Here is an 18,058-nt window from a genome sequence, read left to right as displayed (position 1 = left end):
GTACTACCTGAAGGGTGGTTGTGGCCAGGAGGAGGTTGCTCTCTTCTCTCAGGTGGCCAGCACCAGAACAAGAGGACACAGCCTCAAGCTACGCCAGGGGAAATTTAGGCTGGAGGTGAGGAGAAAGTTCTTCACTGAGAGAGTCATTGGACACTGGAATGGGCTGCCCGGGGAGGTGGTGGAGTTGCCGTCCTTGGAGCTGTTCAAGGCAAGGTTGGACATGGCACTTGGTGCCATGGTCTAGCCTTGAGCTGTGTGGTAAAGGGTTGGACTTGATGATCTGTGAGGTCTCTTCCAACCCTGATGATACTGTGATATTAGATTTTACGCACTATGCAGATGATCACATTTTAAATATTTTTGAAGTGTAAATTCTTTAGATTAACCCAGACCTGAATAAGTAAACTATGAAAGGCTGATGGCTGTGTTATTTCATCCTGATGAACCTGAGCATCACTGCCATTCCAGTATGTAAGGGAAGTAAACTTTTGTAGTTGTTGTTGTTGCATTTTGTTTTGTTATTTTGGGAATTTGGTTTGTTTTTACCATAGGCAATTTGAACATATCTCTGCAGAGACCTTGACTTGGGCTGAAGTTTCTATATCTGAGTCATTAATAACACTAAACTCCTGCTAGGATGTAGATTCAGACAAAACACTGCACTCAGAATGTCTACATACTGATGATTTTGTGTTTAAACCCTAAAACAGCAGGATGCGTCATTTGTATTCAGAATTGAGCAGGGGTCTATTCCCACTTAGGGAGTGTTAGAGAAAGCTTCAGCTTTAAGTATTTTGTAACTAGATACTGTTTTAAGTTGTGAATGAAATGTATTCTGGAAGAGATCATACTTATTTGTGGTGTTTGAACTGTAAGTTGTTTTCATTGCAGTGATAAATGTGAAGGGCTCATGTTGGTAATGTGATATCAACATGTTCTGTATTATTCCTGAAGACAAATACTAGCTATGAGAATGATTGCTTTATCAGACACAGTTTACCTCTACAAATCTTGATAAGGCTGCATTAGACAAACTCACTATGCAGATGTGAGTGCAATGTACATGTTGCTTTGGTGTTGATGTGATATGCATTACTAACAATCCTTTCCAGGCATTTGTCACACAGCAAAATCCTGCTAAAGTGAAATTGATCTCTTTCCACAATATGCTTTATATTTCAGCCAGGATGTGCCATGCTCTTATTTGGTGTATTAAAGTCAAAGTCTTGTGGCAGGTTAAAAGGGCATCTATATAGAATTAATAATGTATCATTAGAAAGTTAATAACTCTAGAGTCTAATAGGCCAGTTATAGTAGCATACACTCAGGGTGCAAATTAATATGCCAAAAGTAATAGGCCTGAAATGGTGATGTAGAGGGAAGTTTTTTCCTAATGTTATTTGCTTGATTTTCTAGGACTAGGCTAGGTTTCCTGTGAATAGGTTGTGGTAAACACTGGTAGAAGACTACTTCTAGAAAGAGGAAAAATGTAAGCCAGTGATATCAGGAATGCACGTACACATTTGGTTCTATGAGAAGAACCGGTCCTCCAAAATGTATAATGTTCTCAACTATCAAGCAACACTTCCTCTATTGAATGTGTCCTCCATGCATACACTTATCTCCCATAATTAAGATTCTTCCTTTTGTATAAACAACAAGAACACGGCATGGATTTGACTCTAGGCTGCGGAGGTGAATGCAAAGTGCAGGATTTAATTTCCCCCCCTACATTTCATTGTCTAAGATCAACATAGACAAAGTCAAGACTTTTCAAGAGATTCATAAAATCATAGCTTCAGAAATTTTGAGGCCTGAAGACACCATCTAATTTGACTTTCATTCTAACAAAGGCCAACAAATTTAGTTCAGTTGGTTTGTACTGCATCAGTGGGATTCAGCTTCAGGCTACTGTAAAAATACAGACTTTAACAGAAAACCACGATGTTCAAACTTGGTCAAAGGATCAGAACTTCCCCAGAGTTTAAGCATGTGTTCAGGCTATAAGAAGATCTGGTCTGATCTTGTTTCTCCAGGAGCATAAGAACACAGTCAACTTCTCTGCATGTTTTCTATTATCATTTCCATTTAATTCCTTAATAGAAAATAAAAACATGACCCTCTTCTGTCCTGAGCTCCAGTTTCTCCCATCTGTAATAGCTGTAGATTGTAAGCATTTGTGAAAACTAAAAACCACTGGGAAAATATGTCTTTTCTTTTGCCCATCACATTTAGTTTATAAATCTGAATTTTGGGATGAAAACATTTCTGTCTGTAGCCAAGCTATGACAGACCATCAATATTTATTTAGAAGTGGCATCAAAAAGACAAGGGGAATTGAATGTCACAGTACATTTGTCACACATAGCTTGAAACTGAAGAGAAATTTATTATTTTTCTTCCTCTGAATTGAATGCCTGTGAGGCAAATAATAAAGACTTTTATGAGCAAAGAAATCCAACTGCCACTACTCAAAGGAACAAAGTCTAACAAATCACTGTTAGCTAGAGATTCAGATTTTCTCTTGTGAAATAGATTTTGTTGATTTTCCTCCTCTTTTATTTCTTTTATATTCACTTGGATAATTTACTGAGCCAAACAAACATGTAGACACAAACTGATTAAAAATCACTTGATATATGGTGCTCTCTAATGTGGTGTCTAATGGTCAAAGACATGTGAGTTCTTAGAATATTTCTTTTGCTTACTATCAATAGCATATGAAAACAAAAGTGCTTGACATAATGTGAGCCTTTATTTAGGTAAAGATACTGTGCAAATATGATCAGTTATAGGCCTTACCTAGAGAAGCAGCTCACAATTTGGGTTCTTCAATACTAGGGATAGGGACTGAGGAATTAGAAGTACAGACCAATTACTTATTTTGACAGTTTCCATACACACTATGGCTCATATTGTCATTTAGCAGTTTTAGGCATGCTTCATTCCCAAAAATAGTTTTGAAAAGTGATTTGAAAATGTTACATTTACTGTTCTAGATGCAAAGGAGGACACTCCTAGCCTGCCTGCATGTCACCTTCTATGCTTCGGTTTCCTCCATCCTACATAAGCAAAATTATCATTTTTCTACAAGGATAGTGGTGGATACAGTTACCCAAGTCACCAATGTTTTTTGAGGTTTACCATATTAACATGCCTGCTGTATTAGTCATGTTTCATGGAACATGTCCTGTGGATCTTAGGACTAATTCTGAAAGGTGTTAGTAAAAATTGGTCTGCAGCTAGAACAGAAATGAAAAATGTAGAGTATCTTTTAATGGATGTGATACAGGAATTGACTTTTAATTTTTCTGAATATCTTATCTGAACAGTAAAAGTAAGCTGAAAAGCACATTGTGACTTATTTGAACAATAAAAGGCATTACCACACATACCTGAGTATGGCTTAGGTTCCAGTGTCCTAATTCAGCTGGATGAGGGCATCGAGTCAGTCATCAGCAAGTTTGCAGATGACACCAAGCTGGGGGTAGATGTGGCTGGGTTGGAGGGCAGAAGGGCTCTGCAGCGGGACCTTGACCACCTGGACAGATGGGCAGAGTCCAAGGGGATGGCATTCAATAGCTCCAAGTGCAGGGTGCTGCACTTTGGCCACAACAACCCCATGCAGAGATACAGGCTGGGGTCGGAGTGGCTGGAGAGCAGCCAGACAGAGAGGGATCTGGGGGTGCTGATTGATACCCACCTGAACATGAGTCAGCAGTGTGCCCAGGTGGCCAAGAGAGCCAATGGCATCCTGGCCTGCATCAGGAATGGTGTGGTCAGCAGGAGCAGGGAGGTCATTCTGCCCCTGTACTCTGCACTGGTTAGACCACACCTTGAGTACTGTGTTCAGTTCTGGGCCCCCCAGTTTAGAAGGGACGTTGAGATGCTTGAGCGTGTCCAGAGAAGGGCGATGAGGCTGGTGAGAGACCTTGAGCACAAGCCCTACGAGGAGAGGCTGAGGGAGCTGGTATTGTTTAGCCTGGAGAAGAGGAGGCTCAGGGGTGACCTTACTGCTGTCTACAACTACCTGAAGGGTGGTTGTGGCCAGGAGGAGGTTGCTCTCTTCTCTCAGGTGGCCAGCACCAGAACAAGAGGACACAGCCTCAAGCTACGCCAGGGGAAATTTAGGCTGGAGGTGAGGAGAAAGTTCTTCACTGAGGGAGTCATTGGACACTGGAATGGGCTGCCCGGGGAGGTGGTGGAGTCACCGTCCCTGAGGCTGTTTAAGGCGGGGTTGGACGTGGCACTTGGTGCCATGGTCTAGCCTTGAGAATTGTGGTAAAGGGTTGGACTTGATGATCTATGAGGTCTCTTCCAACCTTGGTGATACTGTGATACTGTAAAACATTTTCTCCTTATGACTACTAGTAGAGCCCCTCTGCAAGTGAGAACCAATGTGATATATTGTGTATGTTACCTCTTTGGAGATGTTTAAGGTCAGATGGAGTGAGGCCTTGGACAACCAAGTCTAGCTGAGAGGTGTCCCTGCCTATGGCAGGGAGGTTGGAGTAGGTGATCTCTGAGGTCTCTTTCAACCTAAGCTGTTCTATGATTGTATGAAATCAAACCTTTAGGGGTGGTTTTCTTAACCTGGCTGTGTTGAAGACACATTAAGTAATCTTGAGTAAAGCATTTTTCTTGGCCTGTCTGAGGAGCAAGCTCCCAAGCCCTGTACTGTTTTATTTCTGTAGCATTTAGTGCAAAGTTTGTTCTTAGCATTTTTAAATGTTTCTCACAAATTACTGTGGTAGTTTAAGGCTTATTAGAATATTCCAATAAGAGAAATAGGGACTTTTCTGAAAGTTCAGTGCAGAATCTGAATGATCAGGGCATTGATTGTGAAAGGCTAATAATGATAAAAAGTCTATTTCATTGGTTTGCTGATTGGTATAAAAAGCCAATGTATAAAGCATTTATTTCTCTCAGCTTTTGGGCACTGGCTTCATTTGCTGTTCCTTTGCTCCTCTCCAACTTCTCCACTAACCTTGACTGACCAGATAACACATGAGATCTTGCTGGTTCTCTACCTGGGGAGACAGAGGATGTCATTGGCCCTTTCTGGGCTTTGTTTGTATTTCTAAATTGTATATAACTGTAAATACATGTAAATATATTTTGCATATAAGCTTGTAAATTTACCTTTGCTGTAAAATGTAGCTTTATCTTACTTCCAAGCTGTCTGAGCTGGTCTGGTAAACTTTACTGGGGGAAGGGGAGAAATTTCCCAACCCACCACAGTTACTTAAGCCATCTTCTCTTTCTATGAATTGTATGGTGCTTCACACTCCCTGAGCAGTACTTTGCCAGGAGAACATCTATATCTATATATCTATATAGATATAACGTGTGTGTGTGTGTGTGTTTGTATATGCATATGTATATATATATATATGTACCATAGATATAGATGTATATACATACACCACGGAATCACAGAATGGTCTGGGCTGGAAGGGACCTCTAGAGGCCATTTAGTCCAGCCTGCTGCAGTCAGCAGGGATAGCCCCACTAGAGCAGGTCACCCAAGGCCTCATCAGGCCTCGCTTTGAATGTCTCCAGGGAAGGGGGCTCAACCACCTCCATGGGCAACCCGTTCCAGTGCTCCACCACCCTCATGGTAAAGAACTTGTTCCTAATATCCAATCTAAATCTGCTCTTCTCAAGCTTGAACTTGTTGCCCCTTCATCCTGTCACTGCAAACCTTTGTAAACAGCTTCTCTCCATCCTTCCTGTAGGCCCCCTTCAGGTACTGGAGGGCTGCTATTAGGTGCTCCAAAGCCTCTTCCTCTCCAGACTGAACACCCCCTACTCCCTCAGCCTGTCCTCATAGCAGAGGTGTTCCAACCCTCTGATCGTTTTCGTGGCCCTCCTCTGGACCCACTCCATCAGGGTCATGTCCTTTCTATAATGAGGGCTCCAGAACTGGACATAATACTCCAAGTGAGGTCTTATGAGAGCAGAGTAAAGTCGCAGAACCACCTCTCTGGATCTGCTGGCCATGCTTCTTTTGATACAGCCCAGGATATGATTTGCGTTCTGGGCTGCAAGCGTGCACTGTCTGCTCATATCCAGCTTCTCATCCACCAGCAGCCTCAAGTCCCTTTCCATGGGGCTGCTCTCTAACACCTCATCCTTCAGCCTGTACTAATAGTGAGGATTGTTCTGTCCCAGGTGCGGGACCCTGAACTTGCTCTTTGTGCTGGTTTGAGCCTAACTGGAACATTTTACTGAGAAAAAATAGATTCTAGGCTGTGAAAACAATGGTTATGTCTACTTCACTCATAGGTTTTCTGAGATGTATAAAAACAAGGACACAAACATAGATAAGACAGGTCTATTTGTTGGAATTGGTGTCTGTGCTTTCTCTATGGGCTTCTGCTTTTCTGCTTGGATCTGTGTAATCCAACTAAGCATTTTGTGTTTAACCTCTCTTGTCTATCCTCCCAACTCACCTTGCATGCAAGGCAAACTCTGAGATAAGGTAGAGGAGTGTAAAGAAGGTGAAAGAGTGGTTGGAACCCCAACCTGGGGACTCTGATTTCTGGGAGGGGTACTGTGTTTCTGTATTACTTTTAACTTGTATATTTCTTTATATAGCTGTAAATATTTGTAATATATTGTAAATATCTGCTTGTATATTGTGCTAAGCTGTGAACGTGAAGCTTCATTCCTTAACCTCCAGCCAGCTGAATCTAGTCTGCGTGAGGGGGTGGGTAACTCCCAAACCATCATACTCTTGTTGAACTTCATGAAGCTCACCTGGGCCCACCTCTTCACCTCTTCAGGTCCCTCTGAATGACCTCCTGTTCCTCAGGTGTGTCGACACCACCACACAGTTTAGTGTCATCTGCAAGTCAGTAGATAAAGGAAGGCAATCTAAAGAGCACAGAGCTAAGGCACGCATTTTTTAAAATGTGGAGGTAGTTCATAAGTATGAAAACTTAATTTGAGTTCTGGAAGTTTTTCCTGTCTTCTTGGATAAGGAATGTAAGTGATTACTAGATCCTATTCTGAGAGCTAGAGCCTAGTTCACCCAGAAATGATAGTCATCAAGTAGCAATCAGTGGTATGAATCTATGGACTGTGTTATGCAGAGTATCAGATGAGTTAAACAAGTGATCCTTTGTGCTTCTAAACCCAGTGTACCTTGTTAGTGTATTTGGTGCTGTATAGATGTACTGAACAGGTAGGCCCTTCTAAAAAAATTCAAAATGCAATCAAGATATTCATAAGTAAACAAGCAGGGAGTGAATCTTTCAATGTTTATTTTGCATCATTATCAAACAGTAGTTGCCTTTCTTTGGGCCTTACAGTAATGTGATTTATAAGGATGAGAGAACTGAAACTTTGTGAGCTAGCAAGGAAATCAGGAAAATGTGCAACTTAATTATATGTGCATAAGAAATGTGTTTTATCTCTGCAAAAACTACTAGAGCCACTGATGAGAGAATGGAGATAACTGTTGTGGACCATGCTTCCAAGCAGTCTCTATTAAAGCATACCTGAATTTGCTGATTCTGAGGAAAATATTTGTGGAAGGACTCCTCTGCTTTCATCATTTTTCATGCTGTGTAGATTGCAGTGTTGCAGTGTAAACACAGCAGTTTCAGCTAGTATAGCAAAGAATTGCATTTAGTTCAGAAGTTGTGTAAGCAGTGTTGCCTTTCAGATTTTTTCAGTATTGCTAAGATCACCAAATGCTCTGACTCTGAATTATTCTCACTCTTTGATGATCAGCATATCAGGAACGCCATGTAAGCTATGCATACACTTTTCTGGCAAAGAGCAGAGTGTCTCCCCTTCCGCTTTAGATGTGCGAAGCACTTTTCAGAAGCTGTATTAGGTCCTTCAGGGTGTACTAATGTATCCCCTCAGGATGTGAGAAAGCAGTTGTGATGAGGAATAGTTAGTCAGAGACTTTACCCAGAGAATCTGCATCTCTACACATGGCCAAATCAAATAACTGGTGCTTCAGCTGAATTGCTTCTACTTGAAACCTTTTCTTCCACAAAATAGCAATATTTGGTTTACATAAAGCAGTTGGGTTTGGGATTATAGCACATTAATTAAAAAGCTTATTTTTTAAAGAAAAATTATCTCTGGTAGGAGACTTTCTTTGCAAATTAATAAGAAGTTGTAGACACAGTAATTGGTATTTTTGTGTTAGGTAGAAAGTTTAGGAATACTACACCAGGCAAATTCTGAAACTGTCACTATCTGTCAAAACAACTACAATTTCCCCTTCAGCAGCTCTTCTAATCAGGAGGTCAAAAGTATGAAACATACACTTCTCTTGATGTGAAATGGGATTCTGAATGATAATAGCAGACTATTTTTTATCCATGATGGAAACAAATCAGGTTGGCTCTCAAATCTCCAGCCGATAATCAACAAACTAATGCAAAACTGAGACCTTGACGGATAAATTTTTACTCGGGAAATTACAACTGTCATAAATGTCTAGGAGGGGTGCTCCTTAAACAAAACAGATCATAAAATCATAGAATCATAGAATCAACCGAGTTGGAAGAGACCTTCAAGATCATCCAGTCCAACCTATCACCCAGTCCTGTCCAATCAACTGGACCATGGCACTAAGTGCCCCATCCAATCTTTTTTTTTTTCATATGGAGTACAGATAATGCCAATAATTACTTTTTGCAGTCAAACAAGTTACAAGAAAATTGCCTCAACAAACAGAACACAAAACCGAGGTGGGTGTTAAAAGCCCACGCTTTTCATTAGGCATGCTGTCATCTGGTACAAAGGTTTGGGGCCACAAGGACAAGGTATTCTTGCTGTTACAGAAAATACAAGGTATGTCTTAGTATATGGAAGAGAAGGTATGTATAGATGTTCAGCTTAACACCCCCCTCCCCTTAACAAACTAGATAGAAAGCAGCATTACTCACAAGTATTCTATGCATTCAGCCACACTGGGGTGTAGTGAAAACAGAAATTATTTGCAGGTGGTAAGTATGTACAATCAAATATGAACTGTTTTCGTGCATCTGGCCAACAAGCACCACATCTGTATATAATAACTCTAATCACCCTGTATTTAACTTAAATAAATCTTCATTACCATGTAAATGATTTAGCATTAAAATAAGACCTAGCCACAAATCTTCCAGAAGTTGAAGTTTTCCATAGTTCATTCTATTAATTCTCAGTAATTCAATGTAATTTTTCTCTGAGATAATAATTAACATCCTCTGTTTTGTTTTCACCTGGTGGTTTTGAAATGACTAGTGATCTTTCCCTACTTCCTCAGAGTACAGTTGTTCTAGAGAAGGAGAATATTGTGTTGGAAACTTTTGTAACCTGCTAGCCTGAGACTCCATACCTGGGTAAAGTGTTCATGCTCTTGTGGAGGTTGCCAAAATGATGTCTGCCAAAATGTGAGCAAGGAAAAACAACTGCAAAATATATGTGGCTTAGTACAAGAAAGCATCAGGGAATATTTAGTAATCTGTGCTATACAGGATTCCAAGCTAGTTTACAATCTATTCAAAGTAGCTCTGCATTACATTGGGTTTTGCAGACAGACACTGAAAATCAAACCAACTATAAATTAAGGTGAATCTTTATAGACATGCAAGACACCAAGAGTCCTGCTGAAGTGAATGAAAGCTTAAAGCAGTTGAACATCAATGTAATCATAGAATGATAGAATCAACGAGGTTGGAAGAAACCTTCAAAATCATCCGGTCTAACCGATAATATTCTCTTCTCAAATACAAAACTGCAGGAAGTTCTACAGAGTCATCATCTATGGCATGACAATTCATTAGGATCCCACTCTTGAGAGTCAGGATGTTGGGAAGTGATCTTTGTCTGCAAAGTTAACAGACATGCTTCTTTTTTTAATTGCCTGCTTACTGAAAAGTATGCATTATGGCTGTGCTGGTTTGAGGCTAATTGGAATATTTTACTGAGAGAAATTAAATCCTTAGCTGTGAGAGGAAAATTAAAAAACAACAGTACCCTATATCCCTCATCCTGCTGAGAAATGCAACTAGTCAAAATATAGATAAGACACTAACTTCTCACACACTGCTGTTGCGGAGGGGAAATTAATTGGTGTGAGATGATATTTCATAAAAACATATAATTTATAAATTTTAACATTCTGAACTCTCACCACCCCCAACCACTGAATTTTAATATTAATATTTGTTTGTTAACGTGGTTATGGAAGACATTCTAGGAATAACACCAAGCACAAATATTATTATCTAGCAAACATTCAAACAATAAACAGAGAGCGAGAATCCCTGCGGTCGATATGCCACCTGGGGTCAATGTGCTGCTTGTCCACTAAATGGGCTAAAGCTCTTTCTGCTCTATGGCAGAAGGCAATAGAGAATTACAAAGAGGCATTAAAGCATTTACTCACAGATTATTATTATTACCCTCGTAGGGGCTAGCCACAGTCCAGACAGTGCCCAAATGCTTTCAGGGGACTTTGTATTGTTGGACGTTGAGGCTTGAATCTTCCTGGCTTCTGGGGAAAGGATGCGGACAATCTCTGACCTTGTTCTCCTGGCTTCTTCTGGACGATCTGTGTATATGTCCAGGAATTCTAAGCAGGACCTTCAGGTGCAGAGGCAGATGTTGTGCAGTCTCAACACAATGTCATGCTGACCACACAGGCCGATCACATGCAGACATCCAGGGTCTGCCTCTGGTAACTGGTGACAATGGAGTTTACCAGACAAGCAATAAGACAGTGTGCAATAGCAGCAGGGCTGGGCACAGCAGAGAGAGCACAGCAAAGAGCAGGAAAGCAAAGCAGGGAAGCAAAAGCACCTTGTTCACCTGCGTATCTCCTTTTATCAATGTGGGCCAAGATTAATTGCGCTTTGGACACAAGCATAGCCAATCAGCATGGCAGTTAGCCAAACCTTACCATATTAGGCAGGGTCCACAGGCCTGCCTCCCCCAAATATGGGAAGAGCACAGGCCTTGCACCTGGTAGGCCATAAGCTAGGCTCATAGGCTTACACAACCACGTTACACAGCCTGGGCCCTGGGCAGGCCAGACGTTATGGCACCAGGTCTATTGTGTCCCTTTTGTGTCCGTTTGTGTCCACTTGATAGGTGAACAGGTATAAGCCTGTTTTGGGCCTATAGGCCCTCCACGACAACTGTTCAGCTCTCAGTTCTGCTTCTTCCTTCTTTCTGGTGGTCTGTCTTTGTGGTTGCCTCTGCCCTCTTTAATCTGACCTAACCCTTTATATACATGTGTTAGTCAGGTAAATGTATTCTAACATGATGAGGGTGTCCAAGTCATTTATCTTCATTTTTTACCTTCCTAAAGCTATATGTAGTCCAGCTGGCTACAAATGTGAAGCATAATCTTAAATAAGTTAATGAAGGTGTAAGAAAAATCATAACTATTTGGAAGCTACATTACAACCACAGCAGAAGGCACTAGGAAGGTATACTGCATTACTAGTGTTCAGATATTAGCTTGGATTAACTATGATTTGTATGGAATGTCTACTATTTCAGTGATTCAGTGTATTCTAATGGGTGGATAAGCACTCAGTCCAACAGAAGCCTGAATTCTGTGCTTAGTTCACAAGATAACCATGCACAAGACAACCATGCACTTCACCTCTCAGATGGTAGAGATGATGATATTTCCAAACCATTTAAAATTTTGCCAGTGAGAAGCCTGTAAAGTACTAAAAAATGTTAGCTGCTGGTATGTCCACAGAGTACTCCTTTGCCTCTGTAATCACTGATCTGAGTTGCAAAATAAGGAACTGGCTTCTGGATAAAGATAACAGCAGTACTGAGAAAGAAAACCATTGTGGCTGCAGACATGTAAAAAACATTAAGGTACAAAATTTCAGTGGATTGCAGAGGGCTTTTCACAACATAACTTCAGTTGCATTGGCAACTGATTACTTTTGAAGGTTAAGATGTGTTGGCAAAGCACAATGATGAGGTTTTCATTTCAGAGTCATTTGCATGGCAATGATTTGTTCTTTCCATAAAGTCTTTAAATTATTTTAAAAAACTGAATAATAAACTGCAACTGAAAAAAAATATACCCAGGGCCATTGTGATGGTTTGGGAGTTACCCAAAGAACTAATTCCTAATCAGACGTTATCACAGCATTATTTACTGCTAATCATTTATTTTGGACTATTCTGATGGGTTTGGTACTTCCTTTTCACAAGTGTAGCTCCCTGTCACAATAGGTACTAGCTATTACCTGCATTATTACAGCACAGAAGTCAGGGATGACTTAAAAATGACAAAGCTGGAAGCTGGGAAAAAGTCAAAGATAAAAATATAAAACTAATATGAGCTAAGAAAAATCCAGTTTGTCTTTTCCACATCTTCAGATTCAGCAAAAGTTTAGTTTTTGCTCCTCTATTGTGAAATTGCAAGCCTAATGTTACCATTACACCAGTGGTAATGATCCCTAATGTTTTGTGACAAATTTGTTTGTAAAGGGTTTTAGCTTATTGTAAACACTCCGAGATAATTGTTAAGAGCTTTTATCTCTGTTCATACTACATTTAGCATCCATGCCAATGATTAATCATTCCTTGTCTGAAAAGATCATAGGTGATGGAGATCAGAGCTAATAAAAACAGGATATCCGAAACAGGACTAAAAACTGTCTCCTGTTATTCCTATTCGGCAGCACAAACTCAGAGCTCGTCACTGCTCATCAGGACACATAACTGCAGCTCAGGTTTAGTGGCATTTTGACAAATAGCCCTCTAGACCCAAGCCATACTTCATAGAAGAGTTGGCTATTCATTTGGGCAGTAACAATCATGTGATACTAGGTAGAACAAGTCAAAGAGTTTCGAGGAATATGGTATCACCTTCTCAGAGATGCATGTAAACAGATGGGATTTAACTCTCCTTCTCTCCTTCGCAGTCATGCACAGTCTTGTACAACTGACTATGACCAAGACTTTTTATTCATTCTTCTGAACATATGGCAAAGGCCACAGATGAATGTGGATTTCAGCTGTGGCCAGCTCAGGTTTATAAAAGACAAAATGGCAGTAATAACAATGGAAAGACTGTCAACTTGATGTAGCTGTCCTATTCTGGTGCTACACTTTACAGCCTGGGCAGCCTGGGAACTGCAGTGTGTATCAGCAGTGGAAGAATCCTGAGATTTGAAGGGAACGTTAGGAAGGTTTGTTCCAGGATAAAATTCCACTACAATATTTACATCTGGAAGTTTCCAATGCACCATTTAAACAGGAACAAAATGCAGCAAAACCAAAAGCCACCTATTTTAGCTTGGAGGGGAGCATTCAAAGCAGAAAATAACCACAGGACAGAGAATCGCCAGCATTCAAAAAAAAAAAAAGAAAAAAGAAAAAAGAAAAAAAGGAGAGAGAAATGAAATAATGCACTAGGGGAAAAGTGTCCAAGTGTTCTATAGCAGACAGTATTATTTTTTTCATCTTTATTTACCACAGTAAGAGGATCAGATCTTACTACTTGCTTCCAATTTTGCACTACTCAGTTCCAAAACTAATATTACCTATAGTTAGGAACTTTTATGGTAGTGTGTAGTATACATGCTGAAGGAACTTGAATGGAAATAAGAATACAAATTTGAACAAATAGTATATATTGTTTGCAGAGAGGTCTTACTTTAGATACTGTGACTGCAATTGCTTTCAACTTCCAAAGGCCTCTAAAAGTGCAGGTGTGCTCTAGTCTCGATCTCTCTCATTTTGCATATGATTTAGAATGTGTAAATCTGTCATTCTCTCCAACTGTGAGGGGCAAAATTTTGTTTTATTAAAATCAGTGAAGGCTACTCTGTTAATCCAATGGATAATTAATTTTCCACTATGAAGAGGAAGGCAATTTCATACATCTTTCTGAACTATTTTTTATAAACTCTTAGACAGAGGCTTCATTTCAGGGTATCCTTCCAGAGTGTATACCCAGCTGTGAAAGATTAGGTTTTTTAAAAATTAAACCAAAGGAGAATATTATGCCACAAGAAAATATTTGCTGTCATGTGGAACACATTGTTCCCTCTGGGGCAGGCTATATAGTCACCCCAAAGCCTTTTCCCTGTTCACGAAGAGCCACTGCTTTTACAGGCAGCCAGAGCCACAGTGCAGTCATAAGTAGAATAAGTAACTCTGGTGATGTCCCAGTTTCAGGGCTAGAGGAAAGAATAATTCAAAAGTACTTCCATAAAAACAGAGGTGACTGTTTGGGTACACAATATATTCACTGAGTGGGGAATAGTAATTGAATTCGAGTTAAAGGAGTCTTCATTTTTAACCAAAGTATTTCCCTTGTTAGATTTTCAGTCTGGGTGTTACTACCTTGAGACTTGTGTTCTTTAGAGTGGTCAGTTGAATCATAGAATCATAGAATTAACCAGGTTGGAAGAGACCTCCAAGATCATCCAGTCCAACCTAGCACCCAGCCCTAGCCAGTCAACTAGACCATGGCACTAAGTGCCTCATCCAGGCTTTTCTTGAACACCTCCAGAGATGGTGCCTCCACCACCTCCCTGGGCAGCCCATTCCAATGGGAAATCACTCTCTCTGGGAAGAACTTCCTCCTAACATCCAGCACCTTCCCCGGCACAACTTGAGACTGTGTCCCCTTGTTCTATTGCTGGCTTCATTCATAGTTCTAGAGGTTATGCTACTAGCAGCCACAGTATGCTTCTCAGTGTAACTGTGGTTACTTTATGTTTCTTGGGATAAACATAAAAATTGAATTGTCAAATTAAAGTGACAGGACACAAAGAAATATGTGCTTTCCTCATTTGTTTTGGAAAAAAAGCTTTGTAAAGTTGCCTCCAAACTAGAAGAGATTGCACTGCTCCACAGTTTACAATGATAATGAGGGCATTTAAAAAGCTGAGATTTTTACATCTCAGTATTTTTACAACTTGAAAAAACAACTGAGTCAAGATCCTTTTGTACAAGGTACTTATAAAACCCAAGTTTTTCTTTGAAGTAACTAATGCTCTTTTTTAACGGCGCTTTTAGAGCTGATGATTATTAATTAACACCCCTTTTTATCACCAGATTTAGTAAAGGGAAGCCAAAACCACCCTCATCCCTGCTGATAACTAAGCACAGCTGAAAGGAAAGGAGAAAACACAATTTTGTCTTCTGTAAGAGGGCAGAGGGACCACAATTCAACAATGAAACAGAAAATTGGATCCCAAGCAGACAGCAGATAGCCAGTTTGGATTTCTGTTTGGATTGGTGTAACTTGGGCGTAGAACTGAATGTCCACGTGGTTTAATTGTCTATTCAATTACTTATATGTCTCTGGTGGCCTGTGTCTGATTTATATATTTTCAATAAAGCATGTTATGATTTAGATCTGTCTTAACTGTACAGATGGTGTTGGGAAGCAGGGAAGAATAGCTAACTTTTTAATAAGTGGGATTTTTGACAGCCTTCCTGAGTAGAGCTGATTAGAGAGGCTGAGGGAGCTGGGGTTGTTTAGCCTGGAGAAGAGGAGGCTCAGGGGTGATCTTATTACTGTCTACAACTACCTGAAGGGAGGCTGTAGCCAGGTGGGGGTTGGTCTCTTCTCCCAGGCAACCAGCAACAGAACAAGGGGACACAGTCTCAAGTTGTGCCGGGGTAGGTATAGGCTGGATGTTAGGAGGAAGTTCTTGCCAGAGAGAGTGATTGGCATTGGAATGGGCTGCCCAGGGAGGTGGTGGAGGCACCGTCCCTGGAGGTGTTCAAGAAAAGCCTGGATGAGGCACTTAGTGCCATGGTCTAGTTGACTGGCTAGGGCTGGGTGCTAGGTTGGACTGGATGATCTTGGAGGTCTCTTCCAACCTGACTGATTCTATGATTCTATAACTTTGCACAGAACTGAAGGATGCATACTTGTGATGATTTGAGCTTTAGTTGCCCTTTAGGAAAACCACAAAGTCCTCCCAAAAGAGACAGAGAGTCCCAGGGGACAGACTTGGTCACCCCAGGATATTGTAACGTTGTTACTCTATTCCATTTTCCAGTATCACAGTGTATAAGGCAGTGCCTTGCTGACATTTCTCTCTTCTCCTCCCTGCTTCCCCTCCCGCCACTCCTCTCTTTGGGAGGAGCAAACCTCTCTGCCTGTCTGATGGGTTGTGTGTGGGAGATGGCTCCTGGCTGGCAGGGAACTCTGAGCTGCGCCTTGAGGCCTGCTGCGGCCTCGTACGCCTGAGGTGGGGAGGGGAGGGCAGCTTTGGCCGACTCTCAGGCCTGCTGAGGTTGGATGGGTGAAGGACTCTGGAAGGTTTCGATCTGGTAAGCTTGGCCTAGTTTGTGAATGTATTCATTGTACCCCAATGCCTTCTGTCCGTATGTACTTGTGAATAGAATCTCCCTTTAAACTTCCAATCAGTGTGCAGCATTTCTACTTTTACTCCCCCAAAGGAGTAGATACAATTTCTGCCCTCTGGTACTGGGTGGTTTGTGGCCCTAAACCAGCACAGTACTTTTGGGAAATGAAGGCCTCAGTGACTCCCTCAGGGCACACGGGATTCACAGGAGCACTAAAAAAAGTGTGCTTCATCGACCCCAACATCAAACTGGTCCAGGATAACAATTCCTGCCCAGACAAAGTCTCAGAACTCCAACAGTATCTCTTGGCATGCAGAACAAAAGGTCCTAAAGAGCAGTAAAGCATCAACTTTCAAGCTTTTCTGTGCAGGCACAACAGAATTTTGACTTTAATTTTGGCTATAAATTTATTATAATGGCTTGCTTCAAACTCCAGTGCAAAAAGACTTGTCAAGACCATGGTGTTATCATCAAAAGTGTAAAAGACATCTTTGCTATAGATATTTGGAACTAGAGTATTAGCTTACAAGTTTCACAGAGCCTTGGGGGGAAAAAAAAGTTAAATGTAGATTCCTTATCTGACTGCATACATTTTCATGGAATTGGATAATTTATACTCTGGAAATTATACTGAGTTGCTGGGAAGTGCCAGTGGAGCACACCTTTTGGCCGTTGTAAAAGATCATCACTGAGACTGAGCTATAGAAGGGGATCCTTTATATTTGCGCTTTCTGTTTCATTCATCACAATATATTATTGGGCTAGTTTGAAGCAGGGTAGAATGTTTTGGTGAGAGGAACTAGATCATAGGCTGTGAAAGGAAAACAATGGTGATGTCTACTCCCCTCAGAGTCTTGCTGAAGAAGAAACAAAAACATTAGATAACACTCTTGCCATTTTGTCGCACTCTGCCTCAGGCTGATGGCTGAGCAACATCTTACTCCCTAACCTCACCTTCCATTTGGATAATCCACCCAAAGGTGGGTTCAACCTCTTGGCTGAACCTCTATTCTTCTTTGGCACTGGGGTAAGGTTGAGAGGGGCAGGGGGAAGGTGCAGGGGTGGTTGAGAGCCCCTCCTGGGGACTCAGGTTTCTGGGAGAGGAGCTGTGTTTTTGTATTACTTTTACCTTGTATATTTCTGTCTATAACTGTATATACTGTAAATATCTGCTTGTATATTGTGCTAGCTGTAAATAAATAGCTTCATTTATATTCCCAGAGCCGGCTGAGACTAATCTGGGTGATTTATAAGTGTGGGGGGGCAGGTAACACCCAAACCATCACAGTTATGAAGTAAAAAGTAACAAAACTTTGTTTAGCTGAATACTGACTCTAACTAGAGACCCTAATGGTGGGGCTGCTCCTGTTGGTCTTAGAAAAAAATATCTTTTATGTCATACCTTCTCAAGTCCCTCAGTAGAAGATCTGTGGCTGAAATATGCTTCAGTTTTAATGTCTAATTTTACCACTCTCTACCTATGCAAGACATTAGTACCTGCCTTTTGAAAAATATGTCAGTACTTTTTGCCTGAGAAATATTTAGTGGGATCTGAAAGAAACCCAAGTCTAAGCTGTGATAAAATATAACAAATGACTGTCTGCTTAAATAATATGCCACTGGTTTCAGAGCCCATTTTACTGAACTGATTTGGTCTGCCTTAGCTGTATTTAAGGGAATGATGTGGTTAAATATGTGTGTGCTTGGGTGTTATCTGTGTCATTATCCATATCTG

The 18,058-nt window shown here is 40.9% G+C and overlaps 1 long non-coding RNA gene across 2 annotated transcripts in view; it reads left to right on the top strand.

The window, feature by feature from the left end:
* LOC135176493 (uncharacterized) overlaps positions 1 to 15,306 on the top strand; it is a 34,684-nt gene extending 19,378 nt beyond the window's left edge. Inside the window, exon 3 of one of the 2 annotated variants that reach the window (XR_010302681.1) lies at positions 15,058 to 15,306. This is a non-coding gene — a long non-coding RNA (uncharacterized LOC135176493). Of the gene's footprint in view, positions 1 to 2,999; positions 3,384 to 15,057 lie in introns of those variants that run through there. The other variant, XR_010302680.1, reaches the window with a different exon arrangement.
* Positions 15,307 to 18,058: the final 2,752 nt, after the last annotated feature.

Source organism: Pogoniulus pusillus, chromosome 6 (genome assembly GCF_015220805.1).
Source record: "Pogoniulus pusillus isolate bPogPus1 chromosome 6, bPogPus1.pri, whole genome shotgun sequence".
NCBI classification, from domain to species: domain Eukaryota; kingdom Metazoa; phylum Chordata; class Aves; order Piciformes; family Lybiidae; genus Pogoniulus; species Pogoniulus pusillus.
This window is presented reverse-complemented; position numbering and strand designations above follow the sequence as displayed.